The sequence below is a fragment of the Pelodiscus sinensis genome, chromosome 8 (assembly GCF_049634645.1).
Source record: "Pelodiscus sinensis isolate JC-2024 chromosome 8, ASM4963464v1, whole genome shotgun sequence".
Lineage (NCBI taxonomy): Eukaryota > Metazoa > Chordata > Testudines > Trionychidae > Pelodiscus > Pelodiscus sinensis.
The window spans coordinates 26,269,109-26,287,768 of record NC_134718.1 but is presented as its reverse complement, the minus strand read 5'-3'; the positions used below and the strand labels follow the sequence as shown (position 1 = coordinate 26,287,768).

The window sequence follows — 18,660 nt, the reverse complement described above, 5'->3', positions numbered from 1 at the left end:
GCTTCAAGAACAGCATTTATAATGGCAGAACTGACAACGGTTGGCAATTTCTTTAATCCCCCTCCATACTGTCACTGCTCAGCACTCTTTAAAGTGGTTGGGCGGCCCTCAGCATCCAGCACATTTGTATCTATTCTTGTTTTTACTGATAATGGTAAGAGACCAGAAGGCCAATGGCTTGCACTGAAACAGGCTTTCCAGCTCACTCAGTGCTACATAGTTCTGTCTTTTGTGTCAGCAGCTGTTTGTGTTCAGGCACAGAACTGTGTTATCTGGAAAAAGTGATTGCAAAAGGGAATAACCTGATAGTGAAGAAATCCGATATCCTACAGGACCCTGTCTCTGCAAATGCAGTTTCAACAATTGGGTTAACTCTCACTGAAGGGAAAGTCATATGCATGGCACTGGTGGCAAATGACCATAGCAACATGTCTCAATTTGCATCAGAGAAATGTTATTAAAGGCCAAGTTAGATTTGATAGAAGAGTGCATAGTTTGTGGGCATCCCAGCAATTACTATCTTAATATCTTAAGAAAGGGTGGCTCAAAGATTGGCTCCAATCTGCTACACAATCCAGTGCTACCCAGTTTAAAAACAGAACAAGTTATTTCCTCCTCTTTTTACAGTCATGCTTTCCTGTACATCATTTTATCATCAGAAAGGGATCCCACAGGGGACAGAGGAGGTCAGATATTTTACTGGTTAGCTTGTCCATGAAGTGCTTTCCATGTTACAGCCCAATCCTGGTTAACAAACAGAAGACTGCTATTATGTCAAACAAAACAATATTCAAATGCTGGGATCTTAGACTGTCTCTATTAAATTCCCTATTACATAGCAGAATGTCATTACAGTCATTTCCTAAAAGCTATATTGGGGGGGGGGGGGGGGGAGGTAGCATCACTTCCCAAGCACTCTCTCACACTTGAGGCTGGCTCTAGGGAGAGCTAATTCACCCTACAGCACCTGGATTTAGAAACTTCTTCTCTAAAAGTCCTTGACTGCAGTACAGAAGAGAACCCAGGCCCACCCACTCCACTGGGTTCCAGTTAAGGGCCCTTGTTTGGAACTGGAACCCCCAGTCCTTCTCAGCCCATACTGTTCCCCTATGCTACTTCTTATCTCCGTAATTTCCCCCCACCCCTTTCTATTCCCTTAGCACATTGGTAGTCTCAAGCAGCTTCTTACTGTAAGCGGGGGAATGGTCCCGCTATTGTGGGGAACTTTCCTGGCTTCTATACCACCCCGGTGAAATGGACCAGCGAAAGGATCTGAGTCCCCGCTCCCACTCCCTTTACCCCACGGCTTCCCTGATCCTGAGGGCTCCCCCTCCACTCTCCTGAGTAGCAGAGTCCTCAAAACCCCAACAAGGCTGGGCCCAGGTTTCCTGGGGCTTAATCCCCGACCTTGTAGTCACTAGGGGCAGGAGTTAGGGTGTCCCCACTCCGAGGTGCTCTCTTCACACTTCATGCTTTCTTGGCCCAGTGATCATTTCATAAGGTTCTAAGCAAATACATTTTATTAAACATCAACACACAGTCCTGCTCTGTAGCATGGGGGCATCAAAACAGCAGCCTGCAGAGTGTAAGGACAGTTCACAGTCTCTTCCTTATAGGCCCCTTAAAGGCCCTGGATGTGCTGCGGGGGGGAGGGAGAGGGGGGGAGCTGAGGCTGGACACGCTTGCTTTTGCAGTGACCACACAGCCTCAAGATCTAAGTGGCCAGACCCCTCTCCCAGTCTGGCCTGCGGGGCCTCTTGGCTGGTGATATCTCCCAGTCCAGAGCCTTTCCCCACACTTTGCTGGTCCCAGCTGCCCACCACACCCAGCTGCAGGCTGTGCTGCTTTGCCAGTCTCCAGATCCTTGCATTGCTTCTCTGTCCCTTTTGGCTCTCTGAGCACTGCCAGTCTGCTGCTCAACACAGGGTCTGCGCTCCTTGGGCTGTGTGTGCCTGGCTCTGTTGCTGCAAAACTGCCCCTCAGCACAGCTTGCACTTCTCTTAGCTGTCTCTCAGCTCTCTCCTTGCTCAGAGAGACCAGAACAATCCCAGCTCACAGGGAAGAGGGGGCCTGGCCTCTTGCTTTCCTCACTGGCCTGTCCAACCTGTCAATCAGGCCAAGCTGGAGTGTTGGCTGCTTTCCATTGTCTCTGGGGTCTGTCAGTCTCAGGGCCCTAATTTTTCATGGACTCTTCACCTTTTGATATTGGGAGCTGGTGAACCAAAAACTCCCACAGAGTTTTAGTAAGGGGCTAACAGTCCCTTTACATTACCAGGCTTCTGGACAGGTCTGTCTCTCTGGCAGTTGCCTTTCTCCTCAGGAGTTCTACCTTAAAAGATCCTTAAGCTTTCATCATGTCCATGTGTTTCCCTGCCTAATTAACTGCCTCCCAGCTGCTTGGTGAGATAACAGCTTACAGGTGAACCTAAGGTGCCTCATTTCCTCTTACAGAGCCTGTTAGTTAGGCTGGATCCTGCCCCTTTTGCAAGGAGCCAGCTACCGTCTGAGGCTGTGTCCAGACTTAGGGGTTTTTTCGGGAAAAGTAGCCTTTTTCCGAAAAAACTTCACCTGCGTCTAGACTGCAGCCGCGTTCTTTCGAAATTAAATCGAAAGAACGTGGCTTTTCTTTCGACGGCGGTATACCTCATTTCACGAGGAAGAACGCCTTCTTTCGAAAGTGCTTCTTTCAAAAGAAGGCGTTCTTGAATGTAAATAGGGCTTCTTCGAAAGAGAGCATCCAGACTCACTGGGTGCTTTCTTTCGAAAAAGCGGCTTGCTCTTTCGAAAGTTCCGTGTGCAGTCTAGACGCTCTCTTTCGAAAGAGGCTTGCAGTCTAGACATAGCCTGATAGTGTAGATTCACTTCTATCAATCTGATGTTAAGAAAGAACTAAGGTAAAATACCTGTATTTGACAAGTCCTTAATTCAGACCAAGCATTAGTTAGTTAAATATGGCACAACTGAGAACCTGACAGAAATTGTTTTTATGTTGATAGCCATTGCCTTGTCTCACTCCCATACCAGTTTCTAAGGTTCCAAACTATTTATTTTATTAATGTCTAGAACTAATCCCAAAATTCCCAAATGAAGTTGTGTAACAACTTGGGGGGAGGGGATTTTTAAAAAAAAAAAAAAAAAGATGTTAGCTTTTCCACAAGAAGATCCAAACAGATTCAAAATTAATACATCCTTGTTCTTTAAAATGAAAAAAAAAAACACCCTTAAAACAAGAACTCATTTTGAATCAATATTTTGCCTTAAATTTTATTTTTTAAAATATAAGCACATTTCAACATTAAAAACACATACTGATTTTTAAGTTTTCCCAAGAAAAACTGGCATATTTCAGTAGAATCAACTTTTCCAGTGAAAAAATTTCAGTTCAGACAAAAAAATTCCAAAATTCCAAAATGAGATTGTTATGGATTTTTCAAGTTCCCTTAGATTCAAAGTGTTATTCTTTGCCACACTCCTCATCACAAGTTTTCCTTTTAGTTTTTTCCTGAGTGTGGGGTATTAATTCACTGGTGTTTGTAGTCATGGCCTAGCCTAAGATGAATAATTAACACATGGGAGGCCTCATTTTGTGAATGACCAAATTAGGGAAGTAAATAGATCATTAGGTTGAAAATAGAATGTTTGTGCTAAATAAGACAAATAAATATGCCAGGAAGCTAAAAAGGCAGAATGTCTGATAAGAAGAAAAATGCCTATGGAGCCATTTACCAACAATGGAAAAGATAAATTAGGAATGTAGACATAAGTCAAAGACTAGGTCCAGCATGGACAGAGCATGTTATACAAGGACTAGCTCCTACAAAGAATCCAAGCAAATTTAAAAATGCATGATGCAATGTATATTAAACACAGTGTATATATCTGAGGAGATTTTCTGTGTAGCTTTGAACATATAATATTCTCCATACCACGTCATTATAATGGACATTACACTGTGTCAAATAAGGAAACAAAGTGATGAAATCTCAAATGAAAGTGAGTTGTTTGGATCCCAGAGAACATGATGAAATCTTCTCCCAGAATTGTGAAAGGGGATCTGGACAAGCACAGTGGAAAAGCTCAGATGGAATCCCAACAGCATTGGCAGCTGCACCCACTGTGGCTAACTTGATAAAATAATTCCAATATTAGCAACTTTAAATATCTCCAGCCTTCTTTGTGCTTTGTTTCACATGTCAGTTTTCTGGAGAGAGAGCAGATCTCCTGCTATTTTCTGTTGGCATTTTTGCTCTCACACACACAAAAAAATGTTTTTGAGGACTGGTGCACAGCAGTAGCATCCCAGGTTTTCCCTCCAATACAAACAGACTTCCTTTTTTTTTTTTGAAGTAATGCATGACAGAGAAAAAAAGAGAGAGAGAGAGAGAGTACATAAGAAGAGTGCTGCACAAAATTGGCTGTAATTATTACAGTTCAGAGAAAAATGGATTCTGCTAACCCGAGGAAACTCACATTTTAATAATTGCATAATTTAACTTAAGTTGCTTCACAAATTCAGTTTAAAAGTCTAATTTTGCTTTGATTGTTGATGTATGCTAATATTTACCATTAAAACTCTGAATGTTCAATATGTACAGACATGAAGCTCTATAAAAAGAAAAACTATGTAGCATAATAGAGTGCATAAGAGAGCAGAAATGTTCAGGAATAGAAGTCTATAAAAAGACAATATTAAGAGGAAGAAAATACAGCGGACCTTTTCTTTTCCTCACTTTTTTGAAACTCTTCCTAGTGGCAGAAATGTTTTCTGGTTTTATATTTAAATACAATAATTATAGGTTTAATTTACCATGCACATGGTTTATATAGTCTTGAGTTCCCCACTTTTTTCTCCACTCAAACTCATCTGAGGATGTGGGTTTTGTCCATGAAAGCTCATGATAATTTATATTTTTGTTAGTCTCTAAGGTGCAACAAAACTACTTATTTTTAATATTACAGACTAACCCTCTGAGACTATTGAAAGTATTGGTGAGTAATAATAAATTTAATATTTAATAATAAACAACAATTACATATTAAATAGTTAAAATATTAAAGTATTATTGATTGAGAAATTCAAACTTTATTCAAATAAATTTTAAACAATCTAATGTAGAGATAATAAGCAATTCAATACATGTGACAAGAAATGGGTTAGTATGTAATGTCTTGGTGACAATAAAATGTACAGTCAAACTGTATTGTTAATGAATAACAAAGGGATTCAGAAAATAAACCTACATAGATGCAGTTTAGTCCAACGCTTATTTTGTTTGTCAGAATTTGTCAACTGTACTATACCTACTATCTTGGTGTATGTGTACAAATAGCTTTGCTTGTGATCTGGCTCACATTATTTTGATCAAAAACAAAGAATGGTTTTCCTTCTTTGCAAGATTCCCAACTCCTGGTTTCGGCTGTTGGCCAAATGCTATATACAGTAAACTGTCGGGTGTTGCCAAAGGTTAAGAAATCCAGGTAGGTGTTTGTGTTTCTTCAGTTCGCAGTAACTGCACATCTAGAAAAAACCCAAGAGGAGAATATACTGCATGGAACAAATAAAAGAGGTGCAAGCAAAGATTTCAGTCACTGTTTTTAGATACCTGTACAAATTTAAGAGCCATTGAATTCTGCTGGGATCTGATTATTCTCTTTGGAGTAAGGATGGAAAAGTTGCTCAAAATATTTCCCCAAACAGTGGAGAACAATGGCCTAAGTGTTTACAGTAAGGGGCTGATGCTCCATAAAAGGAAGCAGTGTTTAGCCTCACATTGACAAACTCCCTCATGTTTCAATTCTTTATGAAACAACAGAGAAGATTGGCAGTAACCATAGCAATGAACTTGCATCTAATCATTCACTCTTATGCATAAGACTGGGGTAAAAGCAATAGATCATCTACTTGCTTTCACTGATACTAAGTAGGAATGCAGATGAGTGAACAATATGAAAACAGTTCATTTTCTCAGAAAAGAGACTATATAAACCATAACAAATGCTGTAAATTAAGGGAAGTAAAATCAGAGGTGTGCAGGAGGAAAACCCATCTAGATCAAACTGTTGCTATGTTCTGGTCAGAGCCATCCCATCCATAGGCTGGTAGAGGCATTTGTCCTGGGCCCCACAAAAGCTACCCCAACTGTCCTATGAATGAGCTAGTCCTCCATATTGATATTAGCCTGAGGGGCCCAGAGCAGCCTGGGGGATTACCTGGGAGGGGGATGGTGCAGCAGCAACAGGGGTTTGGCCCTGAAGAACTCACCACAGTGGTGGGAAGCTGGACAACACAGCAGCCTGCTCTGCTCCACTGCCCATCTCCTAGCTGGGTCGCTCTGCTTCAGTGCGGCATGGGAAGTAGAGTGCACCAGCCCCAACCCCAGCCCCAGCCCACTGCATTCAACTCTGCTGAGCAATGCAGAGCTTGGGGGAGTGGCAGTGGGGCCAAGACACTTCGCTTCCTACCATCACAGTTGGGGGGAGAGCCCTGCTCCACCTATCTACTCTGGAATGTTTTAATGGTATACAGCTTGCATGAAGTGGGACAGGAGATCATTCAATTACAAATATTAGCAACAGAGTAAAATGAACATGGACCATCACGTTGTTTTTGTATAGTGTAGTCATAGTAGTGAACCTGTAATTAGAGGCATACCTGGGAGGTCGACAAATGCCTTTGATGTCGACCCCCGCGCATCCAGACTACCGCGCTGAGCCGACAAACAGCTGATCAATTACATATGCGTAGTGGTTCAGTAGAGTCCAATGACAACTATAGGCAGTCCCCGGGTTACGTACAAGTTAGGGACTGTAGGTTTGTTCTTAAGTTGAATTTGTATGTAAGTCGGAACTGGTACATATTGTAGGGGAAACTCTAGCCAAACATTTCTCCAGAGCTCAGTTTTATTCTCCCACACCTCACTTCCCTCAGTCCTTTATTCTCAAGCTGAGGTGTCTGCTGAGAAAAGCCGCTCCGCATCTCCCTGGTCTGCTGGGTGCGGGGGCCCTAGATTTGCGTCTCCTTGGTCTGCTGGGGGGAAGCAGCTAGTGCGGGGTTGCCTCACCCCGTTTGTAAGTAGGGATCTGATGTAAGTTGGATCCATGTAACCCGGGGACTGCCTGTATTACAGTACAGGCAGTCCCTGAGTTACGTGGATCCGACTTATGTCGGATCCGCAGTTACGAATGGGGTTTTTCTCGCCCTGGAGGACGGGAGCGGCGGGACGCCCAGATGCGCCGCGGTCCCGCCGCCCGCGTCCTCCGGGGCGAGAAAAGCTTCTCCGCGTCTCCCTGGTCTGCTGGCAGGGAGGAGCCCCCCCAGCAGACCAGGGAGATGCTGAGCAAAGCCGCGGAGCATGCGGGCAGCGGGACAGCCCAGACGCACCGCGGCTGTCTTTGCTCCCCATCTCCCTGGTCTGCTGTCTCCAGCAGACCAGGGAGATGCAGAACAAAGCCGCGGAGCACGCAGGCAGTGGGACAGCCCAGACGCGCCGCGGCTGTCCCGCTGCCGGCGTCCTCCGAGGCTTTGCTCCCCGTCTCCCTGGTCTGATCGGAGGACGCTGGCAGGGGGACAGCCGTGGCGCGTCTGGGCTGTCCCGCTGCCCGTGTGCTCCGCGGCTTTGCTCCGCTTCTCGCTGGTCTGCTGGAGACCAGGGAGATGGGGAGCAAAGCGTCAGAGGACGCCGGCAGTGGGACAGCCGCGGCGCGTCTGGGCTGTCCTGCTGCCCGCGTGCTCCGCGGCTTTGCTCCGCGCCTCGCTGGTCTGCTGGAGACCAGCAGACCAGGGAGACGGGGAGCAAAGCCTCAGAGGACGCCGGCAGTGGGACAGCCGCGGCGCGTCTGAGCTGTCCTGCTGCCCGCGTGCTCCGCGGCTTTGCTCCGCGCCTCGCTGGTCTGCTGGAGGCCAGCAGACCAGGGAGATGGGGAGCAAAGCGTCAGAGGACGCCGGCAGTGGGACAGCCGCGGCGCGTCTGGGCTGTCCCGCTGCCCGCGTGCTCCGCAGCTTTGCTCTGCGTCTCCCTGGTCTGCTGGTCTGCTGGAGACCAGCAGACCAGGGAGATGGGGAGCAAAGCCGAGGAGGACCCGGGCAGCGGGACTGCGGTGCATCTCGGTCCACAGCCCGTGTCTCCCTGGTCTGCTGGGGGGGGGGGGTGCAGCTAGTGCCTCCCCTCCCCCAGCAGACCAGGCTTTTCTCCGGACGCCTGTGGTAGAGCAGCTGGGGCGCTGCCTGTTGGTCCCGCAGCTCCGCTCTGGGCACTACTGGACCAACCCGGCAGCACCCCAGCTGATCTGCCCCAAGTGTCCTGATTCAGCCGCCGCTGCTGGTCAGTTTCAGCAGCAGCTGAATCAGGATGCCTGAGGCAGAGCAGCTTGGGTGCTGCTGAGTTGGTCCAGTAGCGCCGAGGAGCGGCGCTACTGGAGCAACCCAGCAGCACCCCAGCTGCTCTGCCCCAGGCGTCCCCAAGTCAGCCCAAGTCAGCCCAGGATTCCAGGAAGCCCGGAGCAGAGCAACTCTGCCTCGGGCTTCCTGTAGTCAGCCGCTGGTCAGTTTCAGCAGCCGCTAAATCTGGATGCCAGTTCCGACTTACATACAGATTCAACTTAAGAACAAACCTACAGTCCCTATCTTGTACGTAACCCGGGGACTGCCTGTACTTCGTTCTACAATAAACCTGGTCTGGCACCTTTGATCCTTATCTGGTTTGTGGTCTTTGGGGGCTCTCTTGGTGTCTGCTGTGGAGACCAGAGGCATAGCGAGGGTGTTATGTGCCCCTCCGTGCCTGGCATGGCCCCGAACCTGGTGCACACCTGGGGGGAACCTGTACCACATCTTCCTTCACCTCCTACAGTTTGGGCCTGGGCTCCCACGTGCACTAACCCACCAGTGGAGATGAAGGAGGGTCGGGCTTGGAGCAGAGAGGCAGGGAGGAGGCTCCAGCTGCAGGTGGAGTAGGAGCACGTGAGCTGAGGGATGATGGGGGGACCAGAATGGGATTAAATTGGCATATCTCCAGCATGGTGCCCAGGGGCAACTGAACCCTCCAGGCGCCTCGCTATGCCACTGCTCTCCCTCCCTCCCCCGCAGATCCATCATCTTATTCATGTGAAGATCTGTGAGAGCCGTCCCATGAATCTGCAGTTAGTGTCCGTGGTGCCGGCTTCTGGGTGGTGTCTCAATGCTGCCACATTCACCTCCAAAGAGGGGGCTTCCCAAAGCAGGTCCTTGCTGCTGACCCCCAAGGCATCTACAGGTCCAGTCTCCTTTCAGTGGGCCCACTTCCCAGGACTCATTGATCTTGGATCTGGCTTCCATCCCCTCTCCAACCTTTGCAACTGCCCAGAGGTGCTCACCTTCCGCCTTATCCATTCCCACCTCGTTCACCCCACAGGGACAGTCTCTGCCTCATGTGTCCTAGGGACTATTTTACCAAGACATAATACAAAGTTTCCATGTAAAAGGACTCAATACAAAGCTAAAAACTTCAATGAGAGAATGATTAATACAGAGACGTGTCTACATCTGTTGCAGGGAGACACCTCCACCTGCCTCCACCCCTCTCCTCCCAGAGTCTACAGCCCCATTGCAAAGCGGGGGAGTGGAAGGATAGAGGCTGAGGCCCATCAACAGGACTGAAGTAGTCATGAGCAGGGAGCCATTCTCCTGTCCATTGCTGGTGATGTGTTGTTTCAGGCACGCTGAAATGCAGTCACCTCTAGGGTGGGCTGGACAGCTGTTTAATACCTGGACAAGGTTTCAGGCAGGGGGCAGTGTGGGCTGCCTTCCTGCAGAGCCTCCATTAGAACTACTGTGCCCTCCTGGCTCAGTAAAAGAATAAACAGGAGGATTGGAAATTAACTCAACCAGTCTCACGTCCCCTAGGCAGGGAATGAGCCATCTACATTAGGCCCCAGCTGGAGTATCATGTCCAGTTCTGGGCACCACATTTCAGGAAACGTGGAGAAACTGGAGAAAGTCCAGAGAAGATCAACACAAATGATGAAAAGTCTAGAGAACATGAGATATGAGGCAAGGCTGAAGGAACTGGCCTTGTTTACCTTGGAAAAGAGAAGACCAAAAAGAGACGTGAGAGCAGCTTTCAAGTACCTATTTCAAATTAGTTTTTGCATCTAGATGCGTTATTTCAATTTACCTTATTTCGAATTAACTAATTTGAAATAGCGCTGTAGTGTAGACATACCCATAGGCTGTGTCTACACTGGGCCACTTATTCTGGAAAATCAGCCGCTTTTCCGGAATAAGCTGCGAGCTGTCTACACTGGCCCTTTAATTTCCGGAAAAGCAACGATGCTCTACTGTACAAAATCTTTACAATTCTTGGATACAAGTTTTCTGGAACTGCAGATTTAAAAATGACTAATTTTAGTAGCTGAAATTCAACATTCTTCCAAGTTATTACTGGAATAGAATATGATACAACTTCCTTGTCTGTTTTCTCCAAATACAGAACATAAATATTTATTAAAGTTTATTTCTACCTTTTCTGCAGCAATTTTGATAATTCTACCATTTTCATCTAGTAACAGACCAATGCAATTGTTAGGGTTCTATTTAATCCTAATATACATTAAAAACTTGTCCTTCATATCCTTAACTCTGCTGGCCATAGAGTTTTCCTTTCATCCCTTTGCTTCCCTTATCAATGTTCTATAATTCTTAGCTTCTGGTTAATATTCACAATTAACTTCTTAATTTCATGTGTAATACCTTTACATTATTTTTAAAACTACTTTTACTTCCCCTCTAAACTAGGTTGTTTATTTTACCAATGCGGTCTCCTTCCTCAACTGTGGAATTATAGATTTGGGGCCATCTTGTAAAATATTCTTTAAAAAAATCCCAATTATCATTATTCTCTTTGTTCTGATTACATTGTTCCCCTCAACTGATTTGATCCACAGCTGTTTAAAGTTTTGAGAAATAGGTCCTTTTGAGGTCCAAAGTGTGTATATATACACAAGTGAGTGACTAGACTGGAATGACTGGTGTTGCATATCATATACAGGCAGTCCCCGACTTACGTGGATCTGACTTATGTCGGATCTGCACTTACGAACAGGGCTTTTCTCGCCCCAGAGCTCACGGGCGGCGGGACCGCCCAGAGCGCAGTGGTCTCACCATCGCGTTCTCCGGGGTGAGAAAAGCTGCTCCGGGTTTCCCTGGTGTGCTGGGGGGGACTCCCCAGCACAGCAGGGAGACCCGAGCAAAGCCGCACAGGTGGTGGGACCCCGCTGCCCGTGCGGCTTTGCTCCTTTGCCCCGGAGCAAAGCCGCACAGGCGGCGGGGTCCCCCGCCTCTGCGGCTTTGCTCCTGTCTCCCTCCTGTCTCCCTGATGTCCGGGGCAAAGGAGCAAAGCCGCACAGGCAGCGGGGTCCCGCCGTCTGTGCGGCTTTGCTTGGGTCTCCCTGCTGTGCTGGGGGGGACTCCCCCAGCAGGGAGACCGGAGCAAAGCCGCAGAGGCGGCGGGACCTCTGCGCCTCCGCGGCTTTGCTCGGGTCTCCCTGGTCTGCTGGGGGGGGAGGGGGCACAGCTAGTGCACCCCCCCCCCCAGCAGACCAGGCTTTTGTTGCGGGACACCTGGGGTAGAGCAGCTGGGGTCCTGCTGGGTTGGTCCTGCAGGGACCTACCCGGCAGTGCCCCAGCTGTTCTGTCCCAGGAGTCCAGATTCAGTCGCTGTTGAAACTGATCAGCGGCTGATTCCAGGAAGCTGGGGGCAGAGCAATTCTGCCTCGGGCTTCCTGTAGTCAGCCGCTGATCAGTTTCAGCAGCGGCTGAATCTGGAGCCAGTTCCGACTTACATACAAATTCAACTTAAGAACAAACCCATAGTCCCTATCTTGTACGTAACCCGGGGACTGCCTGTATGTGATCAAGTCCTGATAATTTTTGCCTACATTACTATTACTTTTTGGCTCTGCGATCAGTCCCTCTTTATCTGTCAGTCAGAATGCAAAAAGCTGTAACAAGTTCTCATTGCTGAATTTATCCGATGCCTACAAAATATACCAGTTATTTATATGGGTATGAAATTTAAACACGATATCTAGAAACAGCTTATAAATACACCACTTTCTCACAGGTTTCATGCTTTATCTACTCTAGTGTCTCAGAATGGGAGCCTTCCTTAGTTTTAGGTCAATGTAAAGAATAATTATCATTTCCCCAGGTGTGAACTCACATCAGTCATCATGGTAATAGTGTATCCAACTGCAGAGGATGTGTACATGATAGGTCAGCTAGTGCCATAATGCTTATCTGAAAAATTTGTTCCTATTTACTTCTTGTTATTTAGCTTGGTTCACACTTTACAACTACAAAGCAGATTTAACAAAGGGCAGCAGGTTTTTACAGTGACCTTTGAAGCCAATATAGAACTGCCCATTTACCTGTTGTGATTTTGTCTTTCATGTTTTTTTTATTAGACTGCATCGACAAAGTTACCGTTAGGTTTCTGACTACAGTGAATTGGTTGCAGTAAAGATTGAGGTAATTAATTTTGAAACACTAGTAGCTGTTTCAGGTTGTACATTATTTTCTTTAGTGAGGTACATCAATCATTCTACAAAAAGGATTTACAATAATACATTAACTCTACTCCCAGTATGAATCTAAAGGTACAGGGACAGATATAACCTCTAAAAAGTCTTTATAAACATTACATTCCTAATTCTTGAATAATTTGTAGACCATAACTATTGTATTCATGCTTACATTGTTTCAAAGTCTGGCCTACGTCCGTAGAAGTCAATGTGGAAACCAAAATCTCAACAGGTAAAAGGGTAGCTCTTTACTGGTATCAAAGAATCGGGCTCTTAATTCCTGAAAAGGGAATTTCAAATAGAAAATACTGAACAGGTTTTAATGGCATAATTGGACCGTCATCAAGAAACAGTAGCCTGAAGCTAAGATAAGAAACTGATGTACTTCAGTTTTTAATTGACAGTAGTGTTTATAGGTTCATTATATGAAATAATGGTTCACTAATGCTATTGTTAAAGTCAATGTTCTACATTCACTGATGTATATTTCCATTTTTTGAGGATATCTCCAAAATACCTTTACCCATAGTCTGAATCATAAAATCATAGGATTGGAAGACACCTCAGGAGGTCATCGAGTCCAACTCCCTGATAAAAGCAGGAGCAATCCCAACTAACTACCACTCATGGCTTTGCCTAGCTGGAACTTAAAAACCTCTAGGGATGGAGATTCCACCACTTCCCTAGGTAACCCATTCCAGTGCTTCACCACCCTCTTAGGGTGCATCTACACTGCACCATAGCTCGAAATAAGATATGCAAGTTGAGCTACGCAAATTGCATATCTAATTTCAATCTTATTTTGAAATAACCTGCTATTCTTAAATGTCCCTTACTCCTTGTGGAATGAGTTTTACAGGGACATCAGAATAGCAAGCCCGTTATATCTTGAAATAATGGGCTTGCTGTGAAGAAGCAGGATAGCTATTTTGGGATACTTCAGTATTCCGAAATAGTGTTGCAGTATAAATGTAGCACTAGTGAAATAGTCTTTTCTAATATCCAACTTAGATCTCCCCCACGGCAACTTGAGACCATTGCTCCTCAATCTGTCATCTATCACCACTGAGAACAGCCTCTCTCCATCCTCTTTGGAACCTCCATTCAGGTAGCTGAAGGCTGCTATAAAATCCCCCCTCACTCTTCTCTTCTGCAGACTAAATAAGCCCAAATTCCCTCAGCCCTTCCTCATAAGTCATGTGCTCCAGCCCCTAATCCTTTTTTTTTTTGCCTTCTGGTGGACTCTCTTAAATGCAACCATATCCTTTCTGTAATGGGGGGCCCAAAATTTGATGCAATACTCCAGATGTGGTCTCACTAGTGCTGAATATAGGGAAATAATCACTTCCCTAGATCTGCTGGAAATGCTCCTACTAAAGCTTCTTGTTAACTTATATCCAGATTCTCATCCACTGTAATCCCCAAAATCATTTTATACCTAACTGCTACTTAACCAGTCTGTTCCGGGCCTGTAACAATGCTTGGAATTCTTCCCTTCCAATTGCAGGACTGCACTTTCCTTGTTGAGTCTAATCAGATTCCTTTTGGCTCAATCCCCCAATTTGTCTAGGTTACCCTGGATTGTATCCCTACATTCCAGTGTATCTTCCTCTCCCCCTAGCTTAATGTCATCCACCAACTTTCTGAGGGCACAATCCATCCCCTAATCCAGGTCATTAATAAAGATTTTGAACAAAACCAGTCCTTGGGAAACTCCACTTGATATGGACCACCAACCAGACACTGAGCTCTTGATCACTATCCATTGAGCTTGATGATCTAGCCAGTTTTCTATCCACCTTATAGACCATTTATCTAATCCATACTTCCTAAACTTGCTAGCAAGAATACTGTAGGAGACTGTATCAAAAGCTTTGCTGAAGTCAAGATATATCATGTTCACTGCCTTCCCCATGTCCACAGAGCCAGTTATCTTGTCATAGAAGGCAATCAGGCTGTTGAGGTATGACTTGCCCTTGGTGAATCCATGTTGACTATTTCTGATCACTTTCCCCTCTTCCAAGTGTTTAAAAATGGGTTCCTTGAGGATTCCCTCCATGTTTTTTCCCAGGACTAAGGAGAGACAGATTAGTCTATAATTCCCAAGATTCTCCTTCTTTCCTTTTTAAAAGATGTTCTCAACTTTGGAACCCCAGGGGATCCCAAGACTTTGTCTAAGACATCTGCAAAAGAATTAAACTGAAAACTGACTGAATAGAATTCAACTATATATACAGAAAATAGATTTCCAAAAGAGGTAAATACCTCCATTGAAAATGTGTAGGTGTCTGCACATGAAAACAAATTGAGAACCACTGGGCTAGATTTTCATGTACCTGGGTAACAATGCAGAATTGACCCATACAGAAATGGGTTTGTTTACTTTGGAAAAGAGAAGACTGAGAAGGGACATGATAACAGTTTTCAAGTACCTAGAAGGCTGTTACAAGGAGGAGAAGGAATAATTACACTCCTTAACCTATGATGATAGGACAAGAAGCTATGGGCTTAAATTGAAGCAAGAGAGGTTTCCGTTAGACATTAATAAACATTTCCTAACTGTCTGGGTGATTAAGCACTGGAATACATGGTCTAGATAGGTTGTGGAATCTCCATCACTGTCTAGCCTATCTGATCTAGATGGTGCTTGGTTCTGCCACAAGTGTAGGGGACTGGACTTGATGACCTCTCAAGGTCTATGATTGTGTATTTGATCCATATTGTTAAGTATGAAATATCCATATATTATCTGCTAATTTTAGAATGATTTTAAACAGTCTCTGTAGTAAGATGAGGGCCTGAAACATAAGCCAATGTTTTACAGATCTGGCTCAAGGCCTGAGCTAATATAAAACAAAGTTAAGCTATGAGGAAGAGGCAGGCCTCTGCTCATAGAAGTTGGCAAAAAGAGGGCTGATATTACAAAAACACTCATTACTAAGAGGTACAAGGTACAGGCTATAAGAACATTTCAGTGAGATCATAAAAGGACACCTCGTAAGAAACATCTCGGTACCAGCACACACCCAACAGATACCAGGAACATAGCGACTCAGGTTCAGAACAGGATCTGAACTGACAATATGATAGACAGTGATTAAACCCCCAGGGTATGTCTTCACTACCCCGCTAGTTCGGGGTAGTGTAGGCATACCGCACTTGCAAATGAAGCCCGGGATTTGAATTTCCCGGGCTTCATTTGCATAAGCGGGGAGCCGCCATTTTTAAAACCCCGCTGGTTCGAACCCTGTGCAGTGCGGCTACACGGGGCTCGAAGTAGGTAGTTCGAACTAGGATTCCATGAGGTGTACCGGTAGTTTGGAATAGGAATCCTAGTTCGAACTACCTACTTCGAGCCCCGTGTAGCCGCGCTGCACGGGGTTCGAACCAGCAGGGTTTTAAAAATGGCGGCTTCCCGCTTATGCAAATGAAGCCCGGGAAATTCAAATCCCGGGCTTCATTTGCAAGTGTGGTATGCCTACATTACCCTCCTAGTTCGAACTAGGAGGGTAGTGTAGACATACCCCCATTTACAAGGTAATGGGGTGGATCTAGGTACATGAGAGAGTGGCAACTTAACACGTCAGAAGTGAAGTGTAACTTATATATACCTGTGTATAAAAATGTACCCCAAAGCATTGGGAACTGACTGAATTGGTTCTTTGTCAGAGGATACATTTGCATAGTGGTTCAGTAGAGTCTACTGACAACTATTATTGTACTCTATTTGACAATAAACCTGGCCTGGTACCTTTGATCCTTATCTGATTTTGTGGTCATTGGTGGCTGCCCTGGAGTCTGCTGGGTTGACCACTTGTGCAAAGTCAACACAGCACATAGGAAGAGCATATACACACACAACCAAAGGATTATCCTCACTGAAGAACCAGAAAACTTGTCAGGACACCCCACCCAGGATGCCTGACTACCACATTCACAGTAATTGCACAGATTTATTTATTATACCTGAAGGATCATATTCTGCAGTTCTTAGGCTAACCTCTTACCAAGACTCATGTCAAATGCTATTTTCATGAGTATTGTCATTTATTTGTATTACAATAATGTCTATGGACTGGAATCAAGGATCTGGCCTCATTATGCAAGATGCAACAAAAGAATAAAAAGATTATATTCTCTGCAACAAAGAACTCACAATAAAACACAATTGGATGAAACAGAATTTGAGAACAAAGTAACAGTAAAACGAATATATTCTGCAAAGTAGCCAGTAACCTCAGTTCATATTTTCTTGAATATCAATTGATATTGTAGTTAGGGATTTAAGCGACTAATTGATTGGTCAAGTATCCAATAAGAATAAGCTTATCGGAGAGTCGACACACTAGTCAGCTAGTCGCTTTCCCCCCTTGATGTATCTATCAGAAAGAGGTACAAAGGGAGAGGAAGGATGTGGGGTGCTGGGGGGAAAGCGTCTTAAAAGCCCGTTACCCCCGATTCAGCTCCATGGGAGGGGGCAGGGGAGCAGCAGTGGTGTTCCACATTTGAAATGTACAAGGGTCCCCACTGAAGCTCCTGTGCATTTCAAAGTGGAAGCATTGCATGGAGCCTGGTTCCAGCTGGGAACTTAGAGAGTCCCAAGGCTCCACATGGCATCTCAGTCTCTGAAATGTACAAGAGTCCCCGCTGGGAAGTCACATACAGACTGGGGCCAGTGGGGAAGTTGGAGAGTCCCCTGCTGGCCACAGCTCCATGGCGCATTTCACTCTTTGAAATGCACAAGAGACTCTGCTAGGGCTATTGTACATTTTAAAGGTGGAATACCACACAACACTTCCACCTTTGAAATGTAGCAACAGCCCAGGGGACTCTTGCTACATTCCAAAGCGGAAGCACCCTTATCAACTAATCAAATAGTCAATGGAAATTCCATCCACTATTTGATGTGTTGATTAATCTCATTTTTAACATCCCTAATTTTAGTTGCTTTTTAATACCTTAAAAATATAGATATTGGACAAGGTAATACAGCTTGCTAACCTCAACTATATTAAAACACCAAACATTAACAAGACCTTTGAATCAAAACCATATCAACATTAATGAGACTGAAAAGATAAGTTTTGTGACAGGGTGGCTCAGGCACTGAGGCCAAAGAGGCCAAAGAGAAGTCATCCAGGAGGCTAGAATGGCGATAGAAGAAATCAGCCAATGGGGACCAGGAAGGTCTATAAGAAGAAGCTATAGGACCAGAGTCAGCTCAGTGTATCTAGAGCCCTGAATCAGTGAAGACTAGCTTTCTGGCTGGTTAGCTACAGGAGCAGCAGCTCCATGGAAAGCTTTCGAGGGGAGCTATTGTGGACTATGATGTACTATATGTTGAGACTGAGATAAGTCCCTAAGGTAAGGGTGAGGAAGCAGTCTCCAGGAGGGGACACCTTGGAGGCACCACTGTCGAACAGAATGGGGAACGAACTAAGGCTACGTCTAGACTACATTCCTCTTTCATCAGAGGGATGTAAATGAGCACTTCGAAAGTGCTAATGAAGCCGGGATTTAAATATCCAACACTTCCTTTGCATTTTCGCATTATGGCACTCTTTCAAAATACCACTATTTCGAAATAAGAGACGCTGTTAAGATGCGGTTATTTCGAGAGAAAACCCTTCTCTCGAAATAACTGGTAAACCTCATTGTATGAGGAATAAGGGTTATTTCGAGAGAAGGGTTTCTCTCAAAATAACCGCATCTTAACAGCGTCTCTTATTTCAAAATAGTGCCATAACACAAATATGCAAATGAAGCGTGGGATATTTAAATCCCGGCTTCATTAGCAATTTCATATGTCTTCATTTGCATCCCTCTCTTGAAAGAGGGTGCAAGTGTAGACATACCCTAAGAGGGACACTAAAAGAGGGCACTGAGATGGGCCCTTGTTAAGAGTGTGCTGTGGAAGGGGTATAAGTGATTCACACCAGGTATTACACCATGAGGAGTAACAGTTAACTCGAACTAAGGACTTAGTTCGAGTTAACATTTGACTGCCACGTGTAGCCGCAGGCAGTTAGTTCGAACTAAGAGGATTTAAAAATGGCGCCTGGATGGGAAGATGCAAATGAAGCCCGGGATATTTAAATTCCGGGC

General features: G+C 45.2%; 1 long non-coding RNA gene across 1 annotated transcript in view; it reads right to left on the bottom strand.

Annotated features, from left to right (window-relative positions):
* Nucleotides 1-5,145: 5,145 nt before the first annotated feature.
* The window catches only part of LOC142830389 (uncharacterized), a 45,805-nt gene continuing 32,290 nt past the window's right edge, over nt 5,146-18,660 (bottom strand). Inside the window, exon 3 of the long non-coding RNA XR_012905586.1 lies at nt 5,146-5,518. This is a non-coding gene — a long non-coding RNA (uncharacterized LOC142830389). The remainder of the gene's footprint in view (nt 5,519-18,660) is intronic.